This window comes from Mustelus asterias, chromosome 18, assembly GCF_964213995.1.
Source record: "Mustelus asterias chromosome 18, sMusAst1.hap1.1, whole genome shotgun sequence".
NCBI lineage: Eukaryota > Metazoa > Chordata > Chondrichthyes > Carcharhiniformes > Triakidae > Mustelus > Mustelus asterias.
In genome coordinates this window covers 83,927,683-83,947,271 of record NC_135818.1, presented here as the reverse complement: position 1 = coordinate 83,947,271, position 19,589 = coordinate 83,927,683, and the positions used below count along the sequence as shown (strand labels likewise).

Here is a 19,589-nt window from a genome sequence, read left to right as displayed (position 1 = left end):
AATGAACAAAACCAACTTGGTTTTTAAAACAGAAAACACCACTATAAGAGTATTTTGGTAAACCTAGTAAAGTAACTGTTTTATATACAGCAATTTTTAAAAAAAGCTTTTAGTCTTGTATTTGAAAGAATGCACAAATAAAAATGAAGTCTCACAGCAACATGTGTAAGTTGAAGGATTTCCTGTTGGTGGGAGCTGTTTTTTATCTGAGAGAAGGTCTGTTGGCAGGAAATGTGTCAGTCGCTTGTTTTCTTGAACTGAAGGAAGTGAAAAGGATTCGATGACTCGCTGACTGTATGCAGTTCCCTTCTGTTTTCAAAGCATTTTTAAAGAGAAAAAGGGTTTTTTTTTGCTACTGCTGTATAAAACCAGTCAATGGCTTTGATCTTCACATCTGAACCTGGAGTTTGGGGAAACTATACTTGGAGAAAGTGATACCATTTTCTTAAGAGGTATTGAAGTCTCGATGTTTCAGTATCTTCAAACTGAAAGTATGTTGAACTATGGCTACTGTCAAAGGTCCTTGTTTGCATCGGTGTTTGACATTCTGAAAATAATTGAACTATCGACGTCGAAGCAGCTGCGGAGAAGAGTTTTGAGTGTAGTGGTTTTGCACACTTGGCTGTTAGTGATTGGAAAGACATTTGCTTCACTGTCTCCTGATCCAGCTCCTGCCCCCAGTAGTCCGCACAGCAGCCATATGCTGAAGTAGCTGCCTGAGCAGTATTGTGGTTTATATAACCAGTTTGTTTCTTCTAAAACCTTCCTGCTTCAGCATGTTCTTTATTTCACAAAGCATTTTGTGTATGGGCTTTGGGATGACCTGATGAATAAGAATTAGTTAGACTTTATTCTCCAGATAAATCTTCCAGTTCCTAATTTCAAGAAATGTTTTCAAGTTTGGGGAAAAAAATAAGGCTGTAAACTGAACCAAAAATCTACTCTAGGGAGAGAGAAACAGTTAATGTTTCAGATCGATGATGACCTTTCATCAGAACTGAGTATAGTTAGAAATATAATAGGTTTTGAGCAAATGAAGGGGGGGGGGGGTGAAGAATAATAAAAGGGAAAGTTTATGATAGAGGGAAGGCAGGTGAAGAAAGATTTCGTGGTTCAAAACCAAAAAGGAGTTGTAATGGGACAGCAAACAAAAGGTGTCGAGATGAGGTGTGACTGGCAGCCTAGCCACTGTCTGAATGCAAAGTAAAGTGATCAAGAAAGAAAGACTGAGCTAGCAAAAAAGTAAACAAAATGGTACTAGAAGTTGTGATCTAAAATTGTTAAACTCTGCATCGAGCCAGAAGGCTGAGGTGCCCACAGAAAGAAAGGAAACAAAATTGTTGTTTGGCTTGGAAAGGGTGCTTGGGCACTTGAATGGGTGAGGACAAAGCAGCCCACTCCGCAAACATTCACACCCTCCACCACCGTCACACAGTGGCAGCAGTATGTACCATCTACAACATGCACTGCAACAACTCACCAAGACTCCTCAGACAGCACCTTCCAAGAGCAACACATGCATGGGGATATCACCACCTGGAAGTTCCCCTTCAAGCCACCCCTCATCCTGACATGGAATATATTGCTTTTCCTTAAATACTGCTGGGTCCAAATCCTCGAACTCCCTCCCTGACAGCACTGTGGGTGTACCTACACGAGATGGACTGCAGCAGTTCAAAAAGGCAGTTCACCACCTTGGCGAGAGCAATTAGGAATGGACAATAAATGTTGGCCGAGCCAGCAGTGCCACATCCCAATAATAAATTTTAAAAAGAGGGTGGAAGAGATAAAAGGACAGGCAGTGTAACTCCTGGGCTTGCCATAGGAAAGAGACATGTTGTGGGTAGCTGAGGAGTGGATCAGTTTATTATGGAGAATAAAGACAGTGGTCCCTTCATAATTCTGAAAGGGGAAGGGAAGGAAGTTGTGTTTTGTTATCGTATCACGCCGGAGGTGGCAGAAATGGTGGAGGATGATCTATTGAAAATGGAAATTGGTGGGGTGAAAGGTGAGGACTAGGGGAACCCCGTTGCTGAGAGGGAGGGGAAAGAGTAACAGCAGGAGTGTGGGAAATAGAATGGGCCTGGGAATCCACTGTTGAGGGAAAAGGAAGATATTTTGGAAGTCCTAGTATGGAAGATCGTATAGTCTGGGCAGATATGATGGAGAGAATGGAAGAGTCCCTACAAGAGGTGGAGTGTGAAGAAATGTAGTAGAGGTAGCTGTGGGTGTTCGTGACTATTGGTTAATAGCCTCTGAAAAGTGAATGATGGGAAAGGGAGAGTCTTAGTTGGACCAGGTGAAGGTGAGAGAAGAGCGGAAATTGGAAACCGAGTCAATGGAATTTACCAGTTAAGGACGAGAGCAGGAAGCAGCACTGATAGTTATCAATGGTAAGAAGTTTAACAACACCAGGTTAAAGTCCAACAGGCTTATTTGGTAGCAAAAGCCACACAAGCTTTCGGAGCCTTAAGCCGCTGAAGGGGCTTATTTGGTAGCTTTTGCTACCAAATAAACCTGTTGGACTTTAACCTGGTGTTGCTAAACTTCTTTCTTTGTTTACCCCGGTCCAACGCCGGCATCTCCACACCAGTCATCAATGGAGCAGAAAAATGGTGAGAGAGGGGGCCTGAGTAGGACTGGAAGAAGAAAGGTTGCACATATCTCACTAAAAGGCAGGCATACCTATGATCTATGTGTATACCTGTAGCAGCACCTTTTATTTGAAGAAAGTGAGTGAAATTGAAGAAGTTGTTCAACATTAGAACAAGTTCTGCCAGGCGGGTAAGAGAATGGTGTTGGTTGGGCCTATTAAATGGGATTGGTAGAATCATTATCAACAGCTGTTATCTGGAAAAATAGGGGCAAAGGTTAATGATCTGAAATGGGTGAACTTATGTTGGGTCTGGAAGAATGCAAAGTGTATAACCTAAGAGATGCGGTTCTTCGAATTGAGTTTCATTGGAAGAGTTGAGGGAACTGACTACGGAGTTGGGCTGTAAGTTATAAATCAGGTGATCAGAAGCCCAGAGATCACACTAGCGAGCTGAATGAAAGTGTTCTGCAAATAGGGACATTTGTTTTCCCTGTGGAGAGGAGACCGCATCTGGAGCAGTAGGTACAGTACATTAGATTGAAAGTACAAGTAAATTGCTGTTCTACCCGGAAGGAGCTTTTGCAGCCCTGGACAATGAGAAGGGAGAGGTTAAAGGGTAGGTGTTGCATCTGATAATGTATACTATTTACGGGAAAGGGCAGTTTCCATGCCAGTAGACCTACAGACATTGGTTTGGATTATAAAGTTGATTGTGTGTAACTTCACTGATAGTAAATATTTCACAAAAATAATCAGATGGAAAGTTGGGAGTCCATGCAGGGCAGTATTCTATTCATTTTCAATGTACGTAAACATTGAAGGGGAGAAAAGATTATCATTAAAAAAAAAAAAAATTTTTACAATCTGTTTAAATGTGCAACCAATGCTGAATGACAAAAGGAGAAAATGTTTTACAAAATGTATCTTTCAGGGCTGAGGTTCATGATTCTTTTTGGTCGTTATCCACAGTATATAAAGAGGTTGTACACTTTGGAAAAAAGAATAGAGGCATGGACTATTTTCTAAACGGTGACAAAATTCATAATGCTAAAGTGCAAAGGGACTTGGGAGTCCTAGTCCAGGATTCTCTAAAGGTAAACTTGCAGGTTGAGTCCGTAATTAAGAAAGCAAATGTAATGTTGTCATTTATCTCAAGAGGCTTGGAATACAAAAGCAGGGATGTACTTCTGAGGCTTTATAAAGCACTGGTTAGGCCCCATTTGGAGTACTGTGAGCAATTTTGGGCCCCACACCTCAGGAAGGACATACTGGCACTGGAGCGGGTCCAGCGGAGATTCACACGGATGATCCCAGGAATGGTAGGCCTGACATACGATGAACGTCTGAGGATCGTGGGATTATATTCATTGGAGTTTAGGAGGTTGAGGGGAGATCTGATAGAAACTTACAAGATAATGAACGGCTTAGATAGGATGGACGTAGGGAAGTTGTTTCCATTAACAGGGGAGACTAGGACGCGGGGGCACAGCCTTAGAATAAAAGGGAGTCACTTTAGAACAGAGATGAGGAGAAATTTCTTCAGCCAGAGAGTGGTGGGTCTGTGGAATTCATTGCCACAGAGGGCTGTGGAGGCCGAGACGTTGAGCGTCTTCAAGACAGAAATTGATAAATTCTTGATTTCTCGAGGAATTAAGGGCTATGGGGAGAGAGCGGGTAAATGGAGTTGAAATCAACCATGATTGAATGGTGGAGTGGACTCGATGGGCCGAATGGCCTTACTTCCGCTCCTATGTCTTATGGTCTTATAGTTATATTCTTAATGCCTATTTTTAATAATGCAATTTTATTTAACTTTATGCAGTATTGCCTTTTCTATATGTAATTTTGATGACATACTTGCACTGATGTGTTTGTTCTGAATATTTCTCTGGATGATGTCACACTTAACTTCCTTAGCTGACTAGTTACTAAATCTAAGAATAGTCTTTATTATATGCGACTTGTATTTATCACAAGACACTGGCCTCACTGTTTCAAATGTGAAGCTATCTGAGAGCTATTTATGTCAGATGGGTATTTGCTCACATGTTTTGAATTCCCATCCTTCGCCTTCAGAAAGCATAGGATAAATGGCATTGTAGGATTAACTTTTTCCATGAGGTCATTGTGAATAATAATAAGCTGCATGCCTTTTTGTTTTTAATTATGTTTATGTTTCCTGATGCTTTATTCCCAAATAATTTTCCCAGAATCCAGCCCAACATGCCTTTATCAAATCCTTACCATTAAAAATCTGTTGTGAAATGAGGGTATAAAAACAAAATTCTGCAGAAGGATAATTTAGATTCCAAACGTTAACTCTGTTTCTCTCCACTGATGTTGCCAGACCTGAGTTTATCCAGCATTTTCTGTTTTTATTTCCGATTTCTTGCATTTGCAGTATTTTGCCTTTAATTTGTACTTCAAATACTTGTCTTGTGCAAGTTCTCTTTATCCTCTATTCTTTATTCTGTATTACCCTTTGAGATCTTGATCTAATATTTTCAAGATCTTGTTTCTTTGATACAAAAACAGAAAATGCTGGAAAAACTCAGCAGACCTGCTGAGGTTTTCTAACACTTCCCCTTTTTTATTTCGTATCTCTAGCATCTGCAGTACATTCAAATTCAGAGTAGAAGTAGGCCATTTGGCCCCTTGAGCCTGCTCCGCCATTTAATAAGATCATGGCTGATCTGTGTGTTTCGAGTTCTATATTCCCATCAACCGCTGATGACCTTTGATTCCTTTGCAGAACAAGAATCCATCTACCTCTGCTTTAAAAAATATTGTGACCCTGCTTCCACTGCATTCTGAGGCAAAGTTTCAAAGTTGCGCAACTCTCAGAGAAAAATTTATCTTAATCTCTGTCCTAAAAGGGCGACTCCTAATTTTAAAACAGTGCCCACGAGTTCTGGACTCCCTCACATCCAGCTTGTCAATATTGTTCAGGATCTTGTATACTTCAATGTATTTACTAAGATAAATCTATATATTTGAGGACTGCTAAATTTTTTTTATCAGAAATATAGCCTGACATCAAACTTCTATGGAAGCCTCAGCATTAATTCAAGGGTGAATGCCAAGTGCTAAACAATGCCTTTATTTTTCAAGTTGTAGTCTGTCATTTTGAAATTATAAGGGTTAGAGTTGTTTTCCTTCACTTGCCAAAGGTAAATGTTTGAAGGAAATAAACTGCATAAAGTTATTGGAACTTGCACGATACACTTTAAGATTACAAGTAGGTGTCATTGAGTCTGAGTGGTTACATAACATTACTCAATAAACAGTAATTGTACAGTTATAAAATACCGAATCATGAGATTTTAGTTCACTACTTTTCCTTGTATAGACATGCAAAGGAGCAATAAAAGTATCTATTCTATTAAAATAGCTTTAAAGTACTCCAGACAATTGCAACTTGTTACATCAGGTATCAAAGTTACCTTTTTCTTGAGTTAAAACTTTCATCTAAAGTGACAAAGAATGATCAGGACAAGGATATGTTGGACTTTCTCATTGAATCTCAGAATATTTCATAGTCTCAGAGTGACCTGGTTGTCCTTTGAGGAACTGGTCTTCATTCTGTAGTCAATTATTAACATTGTTATACTCTATCTCAGTGCCATCCAGGACAAAGTAGCCCGCTTGATTGACATCATGCGCCACCTTAAATATTCAATCTCTCCACCACTGGTGAACAGTGGCAGCAGTGTGTACCATCTACAAGATGCACCACAGCAACTCACCAAGGCTCCTTCATCAGCACCTTCCAAATCCACAAACTCTCATCACTTTGAAGAGCAAGGGCAACAGTTGAATGGAAACAGCATTACCTACTGTTCCCCTCCAAGTCACTATCTTTACTTGGAACAGGTCCTTCACTGTTGCTGGGTCAGAATCCTGGAATTTGTGTCCTCTACCACTTAGAAGGACAAGGGCAGCAGACACATCACCATCTGGAAGATCCCCTCCAAGTCTTGCATCAAGCTGACTTGGAAATATATTGCTGTTCCTTTTACTGTTGCTAAGTCAACCTGGAACTGCCTCCCTAACAGCACTGTGGATGTACTTACACCACATGGATTGCAGTGGTTCAAGATGGCGGCTCACCACCACCTTCTTGACGGCAATTAGGGATGGACAGTAAATGCTGGCAGAGCCAGCAACATCCACACCCTGTGAAAGAATAACCAAACTTCCCTTTCTTTTCTTGTTTCCCTGCTATCCACCACCACATCCCACTCCACTTTCCTGGTTGGCAGATTCCAGCATCCACCTGAAGTTGCCTGGGTGTAGGTTTGAAGGATCTACACATGTATCAGTTGATCTTGAGTATTTGAACAGGTCTCCGATTTAAAATGTTACCAGATATACTCCAAAGTTATCTAAAGTCCTGCACTGAATTCTACAAAATTCCTGATCTCAATGTCCATTTTTGCGTTTACAGCAAAATTTAATTGTACAACCCTGGAAGATACCATTTTCCTACCCCGCGAGTGTGATTACTTATTTTCCCATTCGAAATGTTAATTACCTGTTTGGGAATGCAGGGAAAATAATCTCTTCAGACACTAGTACAAAAGGGGTTGTTACAGTGATTGAACAATTCTGTTGCTTGTTTGTTCTAAAAGCTTACAAATAAATAGTTATTTGTAATTACTAGCTCCTTATCCATGGTGTAGAGTTTGGACAAAAATGAAAAGTTTTTTGTAAAATTTGGTGGTCTAGCTACTGTATATAACATTTTTGATCTGTTGTATTGCTTTTGTATAATAAAGCTGTCAAACGAGCACCTTGTGTTTATAGCCACACAAGTAGATGCTTTTTAAACCCTAATTTCCAGTTGGTGATGCAGTTGTTAACTTAAATAGAATTATATACATCTGCTGCCTCTCTGTAATACCCATCCAATGTTCTAAGTGTTGCATTGGGCATTTATCAACAGAAAAATATCCTTGATTTCTGTACTCTTTCTGACTGGTCCATGCAAATATTGAAATATGCCATGTAACTGAATCTTGGAAACCATCCTCCTCTGGTTAAAGTCCAGATAGATTCCGAAAGAATGTTCCCAATGGTGGGGGAGTCCAGAACTAGGGGTCATAGTTTGAGGATAAGGGATAAACCTTTTATAACTGAGGTGAGGAGAAATTTCTTCACCCAGAGGGTGATGAATGTGTGGAATTCATTACCACATAGTGTAGTTGAGGCCAAAACATTGTCTGATTTCAAGAAGAAATTAAATATAGCTCTTGGGGCTAAAGGGATATGGGAAGAAGGGGGATCAGGATATTGAATTTGATGATCAGCCATGATCAAAATGAATGGTGGAGCAAGCTCGAAGGGCTGAATGGCTTACTCCTGTTTCTAGTTTCTCTGTTTCTATAATTGACTTGGTTACCATCCATCTCTCTTCTTGCATCTGATTATTCTTTGCTCAAAAAGACTGGCATTTATGTTACATAAATGTCATATTTTAAGGATGTCCCAGCACATATCACTGCCAGCTAATTACTCCTGAAATGTTGTTCTATTATTGTGTAAACACTTACAACAGCCGATTTACACATAGCAAGATCCTGAAGTTAGATGAATGGTTAGCTAATCTGTTCTTTCTTGGCTGAGGGAAGAATTTGATTTTATTTTGTTATTGTCATGTGTATTGGTATCTAGTGAAATGTATTGTTTCTTGTGCGCTATACAGACAAAGCATGCCATTCATAGAATACATAGGAGAGAAGGAAAGGAGAGGATGCAGAATGTAGTGTTACAGTCATAGCTGGGGTGTAAAGAAAGATCAATTTAATATAAGGTAGGTCCATTCAAAAGTCTGATGGCAGCGGGGAAGACGCTGTTCTTGAGTTGGTTTTTATGGGATCTCAGACCTTTGTATCTTTTTCCCAATGGAAGAAGGTGGAAGAAAGTATATCCCTGGTGCGTGGGGTCCTTGATTATGCTGGCTGCTTTCCTGAGGCAGCAGGCAGTGTAGACAGTCAATGGATGGGAGTCTGGTTTGTGTGATGGACTGGGCTATGTTAACAACCCTTTGTAGTTTCTTGCAGTTTTGGTCAGAGCAGGAGCTATACTAAGCTGTGATCCATCCAGAAAGGATGCTTTCTCTGGTGCATCTGTAAAAATTGGTGAGTTGTAGCGGGCATGCCAAATTTCCTTAGCCTCCTGAGAAAATAGAGGCGTCGGTGTGGAGGGACCAAGACTGGTTTTTGGTGATCTGGAGGGAGACATCCACTTGAGCAGGAAGATGGGTGAATTCATGAATTAGGCATGTCATCTGATAGACTGTGTCTATCCATATGACCGAAACCAGATTAATTATCATGGTTCAGTACTAAAGAGTTGTCACGTGGCAAGTTCCACTTCCCAAGCTGTGGAATGAGTACAACCCCCATATATGCTGCATGTTACTTAGCACACTAAGTACTATAGAATCACAAATTGTTCTGGAGATGGGAGAGATTAAGTAAACCGATCAGTTCTGCAATTTGCAAGAGATTCTTTGCATGCAAGATATGAATTTGTTGCTTTGATTAAGATGAGAGAGAAAAGAAATTGAAATAACTCCATGCTCTCTGTGGCTATAAATTAATAAACTCTATTTCTAAGAGAAGTAAAATCCTTTTTCTTTTTGTTAGTCTAGACAGTGACCTGCAAGTGAACTGCTAAATTTCTAAACGCTGTCATGGAGTCTGCATCTGATTAAGGTCTGCTAAATATTAGACTATCAACATTTATGATTAGCAGGAGCCAATTGATACAGGGTAGTTAATTGGTACAATTTATTATTGGTAAAGGCTGATTTGCAAAATGAGTTGCTGTATTTGGTACTTGAGAATTTCCCAACTTTTGAGTTTTTGTTGGCCAAAGTATTTGTCTTGTACCATGGAACATTAATTATTCTGTGGAATGCATTTTTCCCATTACTCTGCATGTATCCATGTATCTCAAGTTACTGACTTTTCTAATGGTTCTCAATGTTCTGGGTCTAATACTTCTCAATGTTCTAGTTTAGTATTTATCTGCTGATGAGGCAAAACACTTTTTTAAAAACACAACTTTCCTCAAGCACCTTTTCAAAGTTTCAGGCTCGCAAAGTTCAAGATAAATCCAGCAAATAAATGCTAATTGTAAATAAAACTGAAGTGCCTAATGTTTGAGGACTGATTTTCCTGAGGTTAGGAATGACCAGTGTTCCGCCCTACTGTGGTTCGTTGTATTGGGTTGGATAGAAAGATGAAATCGCAAACACAAGGTAGAAACTTTTTTTATGCATTCAGCCTAATTTATATAGTTGCAACTTCTGAATGGTATTTTATAGTTATCCCTACTCTTTAGAGGGCTTCATTTAGTACTTCACAATATTTTGGTTTAGGAATGCTGGCTAATTTTTGAATAGGTTATTTAGTAAGCTATTTTGAAAAGTATAATTATAAATATCAAATTGAATTATTTTCAAACCACGTTTCACTATTATTTTGTATGCTCACAATTCCTTTGACATTTTAGCCAACAGTTGTTTCTGTCCTGTAACATTCAAATTATATGCATTCACAAGCCTGAACAATACCAAATCTGTCATTAACTTTGTACTGTATAATACTGTAAATGGCTTAGGTTTAAAAATCTGAATATTGGAGTTCCTCTTTGTTTAAAAACCATTGTATGGAAATATTGGTTGACATTACTGAAGGTAGAAATGTAGGATTATGCAAAATAGTTTAAAATATGGATAGTTTGAATGCTGAACTGCTGATTGACTACAGTTCTAATATATAGAGTACATCTGTTTTGGTGATCATGTAGTAATAGGTTTGTTATAGTGTTGTGTAAAGCTGGAGTTTGAATTGTTGTTCTCTTGTTCTGTGTTTACGTGAGCAATAAGCCTTTATATTTCTAATAATGTTATGCTGCATGAACAGAGAAAAATATAAATAATGCTGGGAAGCACTGAGTTATTCCATTTGAGTTGTTTCAGTTAGCATTGAACAATGTGTGTATAAATAAAGCATGAGATGGCTTTAATATTTTGTTATATCTCAGTACAAAATATTGAATGTATGATACATAGCCTCTGTCTAATTATGCCCATTTCATTTAGTTAAGTTTTGATGTGCTTGTTAAATTTGACATTGAGATGTAGTATCCTGCTCCTGTGGCTGACCTATACTTTCCCACTGAAGACATCTTTCAAGCTGATGCCCTTATCTTTAAAGGTGTAAGGTTATCTAGAATCTTGCAGGTAATTTGTGCCACCTATCTCATTGAGATTGTTTCACCTCTCGTTGAATCTGTTTTGGTTTCATGAACATTCCCTTACACCACGATTTTTGATGAGGAAACCTGTTTGTTATTCAATGAGGTAATATGTTCCCAGATAAGTGGCTTGTCAGTCCGTTGAATGATATTACAACATTATAAGTTTATGACTGTTTAATGTTGGTATCTAGGAACTTTGGATAACTGCCAATCCTACTTATTGCACTTAGGTTCTTGCCACACTTTTTCCTTTCTATCAGAAGCAACAGTAGATTCAGTATTTTTTGGAGGATATGTTGGTGGAGCCATTGTAAGTTAGATTATTAGATTGTTATGAACCCAGTTGACTCGTTAAATCCACCTTGTTTATTCTGTAGGGTGGATTTGGAGACCATCTGTAGCTACTGTGCATGTTGACATTGTACTTTTCGTAAAACGTTTACCCGAAAGTTGAGAAACCCACTGACAGTTGGGTTGCTTATTTTTAAAAAAGGGTTATAATAGTTTCTCAAGGTTTTCTATGTTTACTTTGGCCAGCATTATGCTAATATAAGTGGAACATTACACCTTGCAAGGTTTGAAATTAAAAACTGGCAGCTAATGCATTTGCTCAATTTTTGATTGAAGGATGAGAACAGTTTTTAAAGCTGATTGCAGCTTTGTGAAAATGATAGTGAAACCTGCCTCAAAGCTCATGTAAGTATAGAGAGAGTTTGTTTATTGTGACCTTGTAATATCCACTCATCAAAGCCTTGCTCTTAATATGTATGCATTATTGAGTGTCACATTGACCGACAGATGGAAATAAAAGGTCATTTAATGCTGGATGCTTGAAATTTGACCTAGAATTCAGAAACACTTTTCAATTTTCGAAGTTGCCAAACCAAAATAGCAATTGAATTCTGACCTGGAACTGTGTACTTAACAATTAGACTTTGTGCCCCAACAGAGCCGCAGTTCTACATTAGTAGCAGATTAGTACCATTTGCATTTTATGGTGGTGTAATGCTGTTGTCTTTTTTGATGTGAGCAACGTCCATTCTCGGCAGGTCTTTTTGCATTTCTAAAAATGTGATCTGGATGTGCTTGCTGATAACACCGAATACCTGAACTAAGCATTCTATTCCAAACAAAAACAAGAAATGCTGGAAAATCTCAGCAACTCTGACAGCATCTGTGGAGAGAACAGGGCCAACGTTTCGAGTCTGGATGATTCACACTTGAAACGTTGGCTCTATTTTCTCACCACGGATGCTTTCAGACTGCTGAGATTTTCCGGCATTTTCTGTTTTTGTTTCAGATTCCAGCATCCACAGTAATTTGCTTCGATCTAAATATTCTATTTCACTGCCATAACATTGTTCACTTTGATGAACATAAAAATTGGGGGAAATAAAACATACATGTTTTGTGCGTTTTGCCAGTTCAAGGTTATAAATTCTCTCGCCTTTTGAGTTGCTTTGTTTTGTTTGAAATGGAGTTTGAAAATAGCTGAATAGGGAGAGTCTCACCCTTGAAAGGGCTGCAACAAACTTTGAATAAAGCACCAGAAAATGGCAAGAAGCAGAGAGTTGAAGAAGTGTTACTCCATTCCATGTTCACCACAAGACTGGCATCTCCTCAAAGGTCAGGAGCGCATGAGCTTCTTTGTGAAAGATATTTTGGAATGGATCATGGATAGGACTTCTTGTCTTGTCAATTACAAAAAAATGCCACACCGTCAGCTCCTTCTGAATTCAAACCACGGTGTGCTGGAGGCTGCCAGGGGACAGGCTAAGCAAACTGTGTGCAACAAAAGGCTGGGACCAAGTGCATAAACTCCAAGTAAAGCTTCACTGGGAAAGCAAAGCTATTACAAATCTTGAGCACAAAATCTAAGCTGACATTTCAGTGCTACCCTGTTTGAAGTGCTGTCTTTTGGATGAGACATTAAACTGAGGTGCCATCTTTCTTCTCAGAAGGGCCTGAAATCTCAGAGCAATATTTGAAGAAGAGGAGGAGGGAAGTACCCTGGACAAAATTTATCCCCAAACAAGATCAGTAGAGCAGATTATCTGATCACTATTTCATTGCTGGTTGTACTGCCTTAACAGGCTAATTGGCCGAGACATTTCCTACATGACCATAGTGACTACATTTAAGAGGCTGTAAAACACTTTGGGGTGCCCCAAGATGGTAAAAGATGCTATAAAATAAGCTGTTGTATAGTCTAATTTGAGGCTTATCAGTACCCTACCTGATGTGATGAGTCTTGGAGTTAGTTATGTGTCGGAGGACGATGGTGCAATCTCTCTCTCTTGACAACCTTCAGCCCCTACCTTAAAACATTTCTTTCCTACAGAAAAGTAGGAACAAAGTGAAAAGGTATTTGTATGCTCCCTGGTGACTTGTTTGATAGCCAATTCCTCAGCCTGGATCAGAAGGAAAATATTCTGGAATGAGATCGAATGAGATCAAATGAAATAACATTTGTGAGTAGTTTGTGGAAAGATCTTCATTGTGATGCTTATTACAGACTTGATTTCAATCGTAACTCCTCAAATCAAAGTCGGATAGACTTATAACATCTGCCCATTTTTTCCCCTCTGGGAAGGAGAGTGAGGATGCCTGCTGCTGAATAATTAATAAACCGATCAATACAAAGAATGTGTTTGACACAAAAGCAAAATACTGTGGATGCTGAAATCTAAATTAACAGAAAATGTTGGAAGTACTCAGCAGGTCAGGCAGCATTTGTGGACAGAGAAACAGTTAACGTTTCAAGGTGATGACCTTTCATCTCGAGACGAGTCATGTGTATAAAACTCATTTTAAGGCAGTTATAAAATCTGAAAAGGTTTTTTTCATGTTATGGTGGGCACTGGAAATCAGCTTTTTTAAAAAAAACCATTTTAATTTAGTTATTTTAAAAAAAACATTTCAAATCAAATGATGAAAAGAAATCTTGTATGAACATGTGAAAAAGGACCTGGAAAAAAATGTTGCCCACCAGTTGGCTTAGGTTGTGTTAATTTTGTATTCCACTAGTGCTACACTGTATTCTCCTATCAGTTAACCACTACGTCAGCCTTCGTACTAAAGAATATTTCTGGAAAATGAAACTTGGTTGGGGGGTGAGGGAGCTGGGAAGTGAGATAAATTACATGCTAGCTATTTGACTTTAATTGAACCAAGGTCTTTATACTTGTTTTATTCAACAATTTCTATTTGTGTAGCACTTTAATGCAATAAACATTGCCATGTGCTACACAGGAGCAGCATTAAACACAATTTGACACCAAGCTACCCAAGGCAATAGTGGGACTAAATGCTTGGTCAAATAGGTAGCTTTTAAGAAACACTTTTGAGGAAAATGGAGAGTTTGAGCCACGGAGAGGAATGTAATTCCAGAGTTCAGGGTCTTGGCAACTAAAGATACATTGAATGGTGGAGTGAAGAAAATTTGGGGTAAGAGGCTAGATTTGGAGAAGGGCTCAGACCTCCGAGGGATACAGGGCTAGAGCAGGTTAGAGGTGAGGAGTGGCTAAGGAGAAATTTGAAAATGAGAATGGGCGTCCTAAAACCAAGGGAACGCTGGACCAGGAACCAATATAAGTCAGGGCGGACAGGAGTAATAGCTGAATGGAATTTGGTGCAGGTTAGGTAGGACATGTGCTGTGGAGCTTTGGATGTCTTTGAGTTCAAGGAAGTAGAAGATAGATTGGCTATCTTGGCTAGGAGATGGTTCTAGTTGCGTAGTCAAGCTTGCATGTAACAAAGTCATAAATCAGATAAGTTTGTAATATCAATATAGAATGATTCTCCAGAGGCAGTACCAGGGGACTGGTAACTCAGATTTCACTTATTCTATTTTTATTGGTTGTTGCTGCATATTGCCTGTCATGACTGATGGGGTGAGGAAGAAGCCACTCACCACTCTTGTCAGGCTGAAAGGTCTGCTTGTTAAGTATAAGAGTCAACAGTGCCCAAATCTCAACTTCTGTTCCCTTCTAAGCTTTGACCTTGACTATGTTATCAAAACTGTGCAAGACCATCAAAAAGGAAAATCCGATGTGCAGGGTTTAATTTCAGAAGCTATATTTTTAAAATCAATGTAACATTTAGAAGTTCAAGGAGAAATATTATACACAGTGAATTGCATTCAAAGCAGCAGTGACTGTTCCAGCAGTTTGTGTTGTTTGGTACAATTTTATCAAGAAAGTAATATACCCGAATGCAAAAGCAAAATACTGCAGGTGCTGGGAATCTGAGATAGAAAATAATTGGCACATCTGGCAGCATCAGTTGAGTGGAACAGAGTTAACGTTCCAGGCCTATGACCTTTCATCAGAACTTTGATTTGCTATAAAGTTGAAAATGCAACAAGGGACTTAATATTCCATTTCTGCATTGTTACATTATTGAAATTGGCCAGTGGATATTTTCTTCTGCATCCGCAATTTACCGTGTTATTTGCCAACATGTTTTGAATAGCCTTGAAATTTTGCCAAATATCAGCATTTTAATAAAAATTAAATACTCTTGGGATTTTCATTTTAAAATTGTTTGCTGATTGAAATGCATTCAGAACTGATCAGCACAGTTCTTTAGTTGAGTCTTTACTAGAATAGGAAAAAAAATCTTGGATACAGCAGTATTTCAGGAGACCAGCCTGTTCCAACCAACTCGATAGGACCAGAACTAGGAGACCCCCTCAAACCAATGCAGTACACCACATATGTATTTAATTGTTGTGTTGCCTTTTCTTTTATTCTTCACCTTGGCCCTGGATGCCTGAAGATGAAGTCTAAAAGAAAAATTAAATCTGTAATCGTGTTAATAATATAATCATAATCTATCCACACCACATTCATATCCCATATTTATTTAAATAGAGATTTCCGAGGCACAGGTTGCTAAATTAAGAAAGAGAGGGTCTAGAATTTCTTAATATTGTATCAGGGATCAATTAGGTGCCGTATTTTAAAACTACGTCAGGTGTAAAGTAAATCAAAGCAGAGTAAATTCCCACATATGTTGGGTTTATTTCTTAGAGAGTTGTTAGTGTTTGGAATTCTACACCCCAGAGAGATAAGGAGTAAGAGGGGAGAGATACAAAAGTGTCCAGAGGGACAATTTTTTCAGAGGGTCGTGAGTGTCAGGAGCAAGCTGCCAGAGGTAGTAGTAGAGGCGGGTACAATTTTATCTTTTTAAAAAGCATTTAGATAGTTACATGGGTACGATGGGTATAGAGGGATATGGGCCAAATGCGGGCAATTGGGATTAGTATAGGGATTTTTTTTAAAAAGGGTGACATGGACAAGTTGGGCCGAAGGGCCTGTTTCCACGCTGTAAACCTCTATGACTCTTCCATTCTTTAAATCTTCTCTGGATTATGTATGATTGATTTTCCTTTTCCTTCCTCAGAAGGGGAGTGAATGTCATAGACTTTTTCTCTTCAATGTACCGTTTGATCTGTTTTAAAGAATCAAAAGCATTTTGTCTATTGGGACTAGAATATAAAAATTGGGTAGAAGATTTGTCTGCTAGAAAGTTGCCTTACTGCTTTAGCCGAGGTGGATATTTTGGATCCTTGGCTTTTGGATTCCATTCAAAAGTTGCCCAGAGTACCCCAGTCACTGCGCATAGACACTCCTGCCTCAGTGTAATATGGTTAATCACTAATTGTATTGCCAGTTAGCCAACTAATTTGTATGTTTGAATCTGGATTTACTCGGATTAGGATTTCTGTAAACTTTAGATTTGCAAATCCTTGTACCACAACCTTTTTAATAATTCTGTAATTCAATCTAAACTAAACAGCAGAAAGCATGTCACAAAACTATTGAACAGAAGTTAAGATTTCTATCATATACTGTCTGTAGTTTAAATTTGGCGGATTAATCATATTTTTAAGTGCTGCTTTTTTTTTTAAAAGATCTTTGCTGTGGTAAGGATTTCATGTTTAAATGTTAAACATGGAGTTAATGTTGTATACATGAGTGAATGTGTTGATCTGGCGTCCAAATCTATGCTTTGAATCGGGTGTACATTACACCTGGTTGTAAGAGGCTTACAGAAGCATTTATTTCCCCTCACTACTGGAGAATTTAGATTTTTAGAAAAAGCTGTGGTGAAGATTTGTTGCTAGTGGGCTCTATCTGAGCTTTTCATCTTGTTCGTTTAAATATGTATTCCCAGTTGATTTGGCCATCTAACTTTGCACAGTAATTCCCTTGTTCAATTTTCCTTTTTTTGAAATGTATTATCTTTCAGCGCCTTTCCCAAGGTGGCACATCAAATCATGACAGTACCAGCTTAGTCTTCTCATTTTCCTTGGCAGACCTGTCAAACAAAATGCATGGTGTAGATTAAATTTGAAATACTCTTGGTAATCCACGTCAGTCTTTCCTTGCTGTGAATTAAATTGTTTGTTCCACACACCAGAGGGTACAGTTCATCTCAATGGGTTCTGGGAAAACAATATGCATATTGGAAGTGTTGCAAAGTTGCAGATACCACATTTGCCTCATGGAAAGCCTCAAGACCTTGGGTCATCATGCCAGTTTGCTAAAGATTCTTTGGCAATCAGAAAAATGATGTGAGGAGCAAAGGTTGGCAGAAAGTCTTCAGTCACCATTGGTTGATCAGATTAGCCAGGCCTTGGGTTTCCTGTAATGTAATCTGGCTTGTCCAGATTTTGTATTACTTTTTCAGGTTTTGGAGTGGGGGGGAGAGATATTAAATTGTCAATGTCTATTGATCTTGGTCATCAAACTTCAGTATTACTACACTGCTCTCTACAGGGTAGGCATTTAGAAGAAAAGAAAAACAATGTTCTTTTGGTCATAATACCAGTGTTAAATCCTTGAATGCTGATTTAAAATGAAAATCAGGACGAGCAAAATAAAGCAGACAATAGTTGTAGAAGACTGTGATCGTGTTGGGGCGTATACCAGAATTTTGCACTCGAGGGACTGTTTGCCCCAGCCTGGTTGTTGTACAGGATGCCTTTCTATCCTATTGAGCATTGCCCATATCAAAAATAAACTTGTGTTGGGTCAGTATGTCAGCACAAGTTTCCATCTGAGTTAGACTGTGTAAAATGCAGTAAGTGAGTCATGTTGCAGGCACTCTCAATTGTTGCATAAAATGCTGATACTGCGGCATATCATTTCAACTTGCCAAATTTGCCTGGTGCAGAGGTGCACCCATACAAAATGGCCATAATCATGTTTCTGGCATCAATCAACATGATAAACAACTATAGTTGATCTTAAGAAATCGAGTCATCCCTGTTGGGCATCGCAGAGTGCACGTCCGCACTAAAAAAGTGTTGAGAGAAAATCGGCATTGTGCTGAGGACTTGGAATTTGAATTCACACTACGGCAATGCTGAGGATATCTTTTAAGCCCTTAGATGCCAAGAGTTCACTGGCACAAAGAAAACAGCAATATGTCTCCACAGACTGGTGGCAAATTCTTTATAGATTAAAGACAGATTACATCTGATTCCTCCAAGGAGGTCACGGATGTCTATTAACAAGGGTCACCTTGTATTAAAAATCCTAGCACTGCCTGTATATTACTACTAAAGCAACTACATCCTATGGATATTAGGAAGTCAAACAAAGCATCTTTGTCTCCAGGACTGATAATTAAGAGGCTTCCAAACTATATCGTGGGCTAGTTTTTTTTTCTCCAAACTCTACACTATGGAAGATGGGTAATCTGTGGTGGTCATGATCACTGGGCTGGTGATCCAGCTAACATTTGAACTCCGCTTTTAAACTATCTGCAATTAAGCATTTGAAAGATTAAATTACATGGCTTGGAGGGGCAGAGGGAGAATTGGGGCACAAAAAAAAAGGCCATTGAACAAGAACTTTAGATTTTTTTTTGAAAGGGCCCTCTGACATAGCGCAAGATCTGTGCAGGTTAGATGGATTGGCCACACTAAATTGCCTCTTAGTGTCCAGAGATGTGTAGGTTAGGTGGATTAGCCATGGTAAATGCGTGGGGTTACGGGGATAGGGAGTGGGGTGGGCCTGGGTAAGATGCTCTTTCGGAGAGTCGGTGCAGACTTGATGGGCCGAATGACCACCTCCTGTTCTGTGGCGATTCTGTGGATTCTATTTTATGGATTCTATTTGAAAGGAAGGCAATTCTAGTTCTGTAGTCAGTATAGGCAATACCTGAAAATGTACTTTCAGTAATGCAACAGCATGATTCATCAACCCAAATGTAAAAATAATTTCTAGTCCATATCCCAAATCCATGCAGTTTAACCTGTATTATTCTATGCTGACCCATTACCTTACAACTTGAACAGCATTCCAGTATATGGTTATGATCATAGTCTTTTACAGCACAGAAAGAGGCCATTCGGCCCACAGTTTGTCAACAAACACAAATCAATTGATTAATCCCAATTGATCATCTACTACAGGCTCCAAAACTTGAGAACATGCTGAGACTCCTCTTCCCCACCCCTGCGTCCCCCCTCATCCCCCAAAAAAAATTGGAATTGAGAAGTTGGTGCAATCTCTGAGTCTCTTTAGATTTTTACTAAAGTTAATGATAGCAGAGCATTTCTACATAAGCCTTTTAGGTTTGTTAATATGGCAGAATCCCTGATCTATAAAAGTTGAACCTTTTCTTAAAAAATATAATTGAAATGTCAGCTCTCTGTCTAGGCAATTTTGCTCTAACTGAAGCACAAGCTCCAGATTTAAATTTTGTT

At 38.9% G+C, this 19,589-nt stretch overlaps 1 protein-coding gene across 11 annotated transcripts in view; it reads left to right on the top strand.

The window, feature by feature from the left end:
- The window catches only part of foxn3 (forkhead box N3), a 298,786-nt gene that overhangs the window by 28,172 nt on the left and 251,025 nt on the right, over nt 1-19,589 (top strand). For 2 of the 11 annotated variants that reach the window (XM_078234464.1, XM_078234457.1), the window contains exon 1: nt 255-452. The exons of the other annotated variants lie outside the window; for them this stretch is intronic. The gene's annotated coding sequence lies outside the window, so the exon portion shown is untranslated. Of the gene's footprint in view, nt 1-254; nt 453-19,589 lie in introns of those variants that run through there. 11 annotated transcript variants of the gene reach the window in all.